A 6,227-nucleotide genomic window follows, 5' to 3' on the forward strand; every position below is an offset into this window, starting at 1 on the left:
GGATGTGGGATCATAGGTAGAAAGCAATGTCTTATATATAAGCTGGCCAAGGACAGAGCAATTTCAGCTTGAAACCTAACCAGGAAGACTAAGAACAAGTGTTCAGGTGGGAAACTGTATTAAACAGTACACCTGATTTACCTTCCCATATGTGAATATGTACCCCAAATGAAGAACAGTAGTTCAGGCCAGGTGCTGTGACTCTTGCCTGTAATCCCAGTACTTTGGGAGGCCAAGGTGAGTGGATCACTTGAGGCCAGGAGTTCAAGACCAGTCTGGCCAACATGGGCAAAACCCTGTCCCTAATAAAAATACAAAAATTAGCCGGGCGTGGTGGCACATGCCTGTAATCTCAGCTATGTGGAGGCTGAGGCAGGAGAATCTCTTGAACCTGGGAGGTGGAGGTTGCAGTGAGCTAAGATCATGGCACTGCACTCCAGTCTGGGTGACAAAGCAAGACTCTGTCTTTAAAAAAAGTAGTTCATAGAACCAAAATTACTGGCAGAGGTTGTATTGTTTTGATGACTTGCTGCAGAGAACTCCCTTTTTGTTTGATGAGATGGTAGAGAAGACTAAAGTTGAATGGAGACAGCTTGCATTGGGTATGTTCTTAAGTGTAGTTTCCTAATTGTGGTATTTGCTGAACAGACGTTTATCGCACCATACACTTCCAAGACTTAACATTGCAAAGTGGCATAGTGTAAAGGGTTTGTTAAAATGAGAACCACCATTAGACTGATGAATTTCCTTTTTAACTTTGCAACCTTGATAAACATTTAACTATGTTGTGACTCAGTTTTGTTCTTTGTAAGATAAAATAATAATACTTGCCTTATCTAGACATCACAGCATTGTGTTGTTGAAAAACATGAGAAAATAAATGTTAAATATTTTGATAACAATGTTATCAAAATTGCTAAAGGGTACAAAACCATGTATCAGTTGAGGTCTTTAGAGTACATTAAACAAAAATCAAATTCTACATTTAGCAAGAGGATTTATTTTTAAGTATTTTACAGAATCAAAGGAAGGAGTTGCAATGAAGGAGATATGTAAAAGGAGTGAGGTGTCTTGGTTTTTATCCCCACCCAAATTCTGATAATGGAGCTTTCTCATCTATATCACTCCACTTTTTGAAGACTTCATCTTTAGTTGCAGAGATATTAACCATAACCATGTTTTCAGCCATTGAAAATAGGGTCATCTACACTGGGCAGTTTGAATGGGATTCAGCAAATTCTTGGGCCATGGCTATGCATAACTTCTTTGGAAAATCCCTAGGTAACACATGAGCAGTTATAGAAGGCCACTGGTGAGGACCACTCAGCACAGAGAAGATCAGTTCACATGGTTGCAGCAGAGGCAGTTATTCTTAGAAAGGCAGTTAATGGTCTGCAAAGAGTTGGACATTTATTTGGCACCCACCTTGCTCTCGTCTCTGGCAATGACAGTGTTGGTGTCTCTTGATGCTGATGCTGTTCCTCAATACGTGTTCCTCAGAGGCCTATTCCCTCTTCTCTAGTTTCACAACAAAGACCTCTTCCAAGTTCAAGCCCTATCCAACTTTTGAACTCTATTTCTAGCTAAGATGACTTTCAATTGTTATGGCATAGCATCTATGATCTTCCTCTTTCAGGGCCTGAACTTGTAATTTGCAAGAGCCTTCTTGTTTTTAAAGAAAACATAGCTTATGAAAATCAACAGTTTTTGGTTTAAATAGCATTTTTTAAATATTGTGGTATTTCAAGATTATGTTTTTAAAGTAAATAGTAAACCAACTGTATTTCTTTCCATTTCTGATTTACAGCTTATAATTTTCTTTTAGATAATGACACTGACTATAATGATCATGAGCAAGAATATAAAGAAAACAAAAATAGAACAAAATATAACAATTCTTTCAAGACATTATCTCTCTATAGGCTAAACAAGTAGAGATTCTTAGATAACTTCACTGAACTCTTTCACATTTCATATGCAGTTAAAGCTTCCACTGCACATCTTTCTGATGCAACCTACACTTAGGACCAGGTGCATAATTTGTGGGACCCAGAACATAATGAAAATGCAGAGCCTCTTGTTAAAAAATTATGTAGTGCTCTGTGAGAACACATCATCAAACCAACTGAAAGGCCTTTCTAAGCATGATGCCCTGTGACATCGCACAAGTTGCATGCGCTTAAAATCTGCCCTGCATACAGTTTAAAAACAAGTAAAGGCCCGATTGACCTATAGGTTCATTCAATGGAGCACCAGATTTGTAAAGCACACTGTGTCAGAGAATGATATGTGTTGATTAAGTCATTCTATCCTATTTCAGGGTACAATAAAGATTACATTTCCCTCATTGGAACCCTGGAGGTAGAGGTTGCAATGAGCTGAGATTGCACCATTGCACTCCAACCTGGGTGACAGAACAAGACTCTGACAAAAAAAATACATTTCCTATCCACCCTTGAAGTCAGGAATCGCCATATACATCTCCTGCATGTATATGCCAATATGTACATGAGACTTCACTCTTTACCTGTCAATCAACCAGATTTAAATAACCCAGGAGAGAATTCCATAGTCCTAGGGGATAGTGGAGCTATAAAATGGAAGCGGTCTAGATTCCTGAATCATCACATGGAAGACTGCCTGCCAAGTACCACATTGAATTGTCAAAAGAAGGAGAAATAAAATTCTTAGGTTAAGCCACTAAAATTTGGGAGTTGTTATAATAACGTTTGCCGTACCTTGATTGTCTATCAGGACTAGGCTATGTTATAGTAACCAAAATTAAAATATCAATATGCTATCGTAACAAAGGTTTATTTCTTGTTCATGGTAGGTTATTGATAAGATCCTACCCATCCAAGCTACTCCGGGAACTAAACTGATAAAAACACTGTCTTGATTTATACTTCCATGATTACCATGATGGTGAGAAAGAACTATGGTAAATCATATTGGCTTTTAGTATTTTTGTGTATATGTGATATATTACTTCTACATAGAATTCAAAGATCAAAGCAAGTCATAAGATCATACCTGTCTTTAAAGGGAGCAGAGAAGTGCCAAGAAAGAGGAAAGCCAGAAACATTTGTTAGATGACAGTAACAACTACCACATGGATATAGATGTTGGTGCTTAGAATGAAGATGCTGCATGCAGAAACTTAAAATACATTGTATAGAATTAGTGGTCATGCAACAGGCAGCAAAGAAACAGATTAGTAGGTTGATTATCTAGAGATTTTTAACATGCCTTGTTAAAATATTCAGTGATACTTCCCAATGAGAAGTAGAAGGGAGACCATTAACCTAGTAAGAATCTAACTCTATGGAAAATAGCTAGAGGCAGAGTGACAAAGTGTATTGGCTATAGCAAGTGATAATGTGTATTGGCCTTTCGCAAGATTTACAAGAAAAATATGAGCTCAGATGAGAACTGGTTAATCTTCTAGAAAGAATAGAAGGATACTAAGGAATCCTAGAGATCAGGGGTCTCTCAGGTTTAGAGGGGCTGACTGCTCCTAATTTCTAATAAGAGATAAGACTGAAAAAGACAAAGTTGTAAGTGGTAAAGGCACTAAAAGATCTCTCAGTTAAGAAAAGTGATAGAATCTTTGGGCAAAGCTCAGACTAAGGGTTTTAACCTTGCTATTTAAACCTTGTTTCATATAGCCTCAGGATAACCATCAAGTTGAGAGAGGAAGACATGGGTATGAGTAAGCAAAAAGATCATTCTTTGGAATCATATATAGGAAATAACTAGAATATGGAATTTAGAATATGGAACTAAGAGCAAATACATCAGAAAGCCTACTAAGTTTGGAAAAGAATTACATTGTTAAATAAACCATGTGCCTGGACCAAAAGACACTGATTTTTTGAGCCTTAAAACAACTATCAAGCTCCCAGAGTTTCCCCAGAAGGAAGCTCAAATAACTTATCTTTTTAGTTTGTAGGTTGCTGAACCATCAGGAGCTACGTTTCAACCCGATGGAAACAACTGCATCACATGGATACCTTAGAGATCCCTCTCTTTTCTCTAACAAAGGACTTCCCCAAATGTGTCCTCATGGACTTCACAGCCCCATTCCTGACAAGAACACTAGACACAAGATAGGAATAATTTCCAGTAGTTTCAGTGAATGTGTTCCTTAAAGGTGTAAAATCTCAAATTTCACATTTGATTAGATATCTTTAGGGATTAAAGGTGCCAACCAATGCTTGAAAAATGAGAATTGTAATTTGATCTCTTTTACTTTAAATTTATCCTGAGCTACCCTGCTGAGTAGGTTGACACTGCCAAATTTTTGATGTTCTATTCTCATAGCAACAAGCTGTGATGTCAGAGAGTTATTTTATCACAGAATCTATCCAAAAAGATGCCAGGCTGTGAAGCAGAAAGCTCTGATTTAATTGCATGTTATTTAACAATCATTTTATGTAAATAAAAATGGAGATAGAAAAAAAGACTCAAAATAACAATTTATGTGAACATCTTTATTATTAGTTAACATGGTGTAAAAAGCTTTCCCTTCAGCATTTACATCAGTGGGTATGTATTTCTTTTTAAATGACATTAAAGGACATTCAGGCAAGACTATTTCCTGCAAATAACAGATAAGCTAGATAATGCACACAGTAAAGAAAGCAACTTCAAACCATGTAAAAGTATAATTAGCATCCTCATAGAGGAAAAGATTAACTAGTAATGTGTTTTGAAATTGTTTATATTAAGGGCCTTAACACAGTTTTATTAGCATACTTTATTATCCTGAATGGCAAAATTAAAAGCAATATCTTTACCAGACAAGTGATTATCACATAATCTAGTGTAAGTGCAACAAATTTCATTAAGACAGCATTACATAAAGCAGCTTTACAAACCTGCAAGCCTTCTGGGCCTGGTAGACCATGTAAATTAGTGAAATGGCCTGGGTGTAAGACAATGGGGTAGGTGGGTACCATGGCTGAAGCCAAGTTCTTACCCTATCTGCAGAAGTCTGGATGGGTTAGATTAGGCCAGAGCAACAAAGAAGCCAAAGAAGCTCAGTTGTTTAGGACAGCACAATTTTCTTGCTTGTTCATACTACCTGTTAAAGGTCAGCTGGAGACTCTGTTCTTTGTCATGAGCGCAGCCACTGTCTAGAACACTACTGGTTATTGTGGCAGAGTAAAAAGAAAGAGCACAGCTTCTTTGGCTTAGTGAAGCAGGATTTGTTTTTGTTAATTTGAAAAACAGTAGGCTGGGCGCGGTGGCTAATGCCTATAATCTCTTCATTTTGGGAGGCCAAGGCAGGCAGATCACTTGAGGTCAGGAGTTTAAGACGAGCCTGGCCAACATGGTGAAACTGGTGTATTCTCTACTAAAAATACAAAAAACAAAAAAGTTAGCCGAGTGTGGTGGCAGGAGCCTGTGATCCCAGCTACTCAGGAGGCTGAGGCAGGAGAATCACTTGAACCCGGGAGGCGCAGGTTGCAGTGATCCAAGATCGTGCCACTGCACTCCAGCCTGGGGGACAGAGTGAGACTCTGTCTCAAAAAAAAAAAAAAAAAAAAAAGAAAGAAAAGAAAGAAAAAGGAAAAAACATTAGAAAGCATGGTAGTCATTAGGGTTGCTCTCAAATATTCTATAATTCTCCTTTTGTGTACAAGGTATGGTATCACTTACCTGCCCACTTGCAGCTAGATGTGACTGTGTAGTTTGCTTGGCCAATAAAATGTAAATGGAAGTGATGTGCAGAAACTTTGGGAGCCAGTATCTACTTTTTCACATGTTCTCTTTTCCCTCAATCCCAGTAAGATGTATTGTCAAAAAGCAATGTGACTACTTAAGAGAATTTTTATATAAGGTAATTATAATCACAGCTCAAGAACTAGAAACAGTTTTTACTAAGAAGTACTTGTATAGCATCAAAAAGCTATACTTTTAAGAATATATATATATGTGTGTGTATATATATATATATGTATTTTCATCCCAAGACTGGTATTCATTTTATTTTAAAAGATAACAGTTTTAGAATAGTCTGCTGTATTTCCTGCAATCCTTGCTATTAATATTTAAATGTATTTAAAAGTGACTTTGATATGTAATTTTTAAAACATGAAGCACTAACATTCAAATAAATGATATTTATTATCTGATAGAAAAGTTAAGATTTAAATTATTTAAATATACTGTCTGGATGTTCTTATAATGAAACACAGAAATATTATTCGCAAGAAGGAATG

The sequence above is a fragment of the Macaca mulatta genome, chromosome 14 (assembly GCF_049350105.2).
Source record: "Macaca mulatta isolate MMU2019108-1 chromosome 14, T2T-MMU8v2.0, whole genome shotgun sequence".
NCBI classification, from domain to species: domain Eukaryota; kingdom Metazoa; phylum Chordata; class Mammalia; order Primates; family Cercopithecidae; genus Macaca; species Macaca mulatta.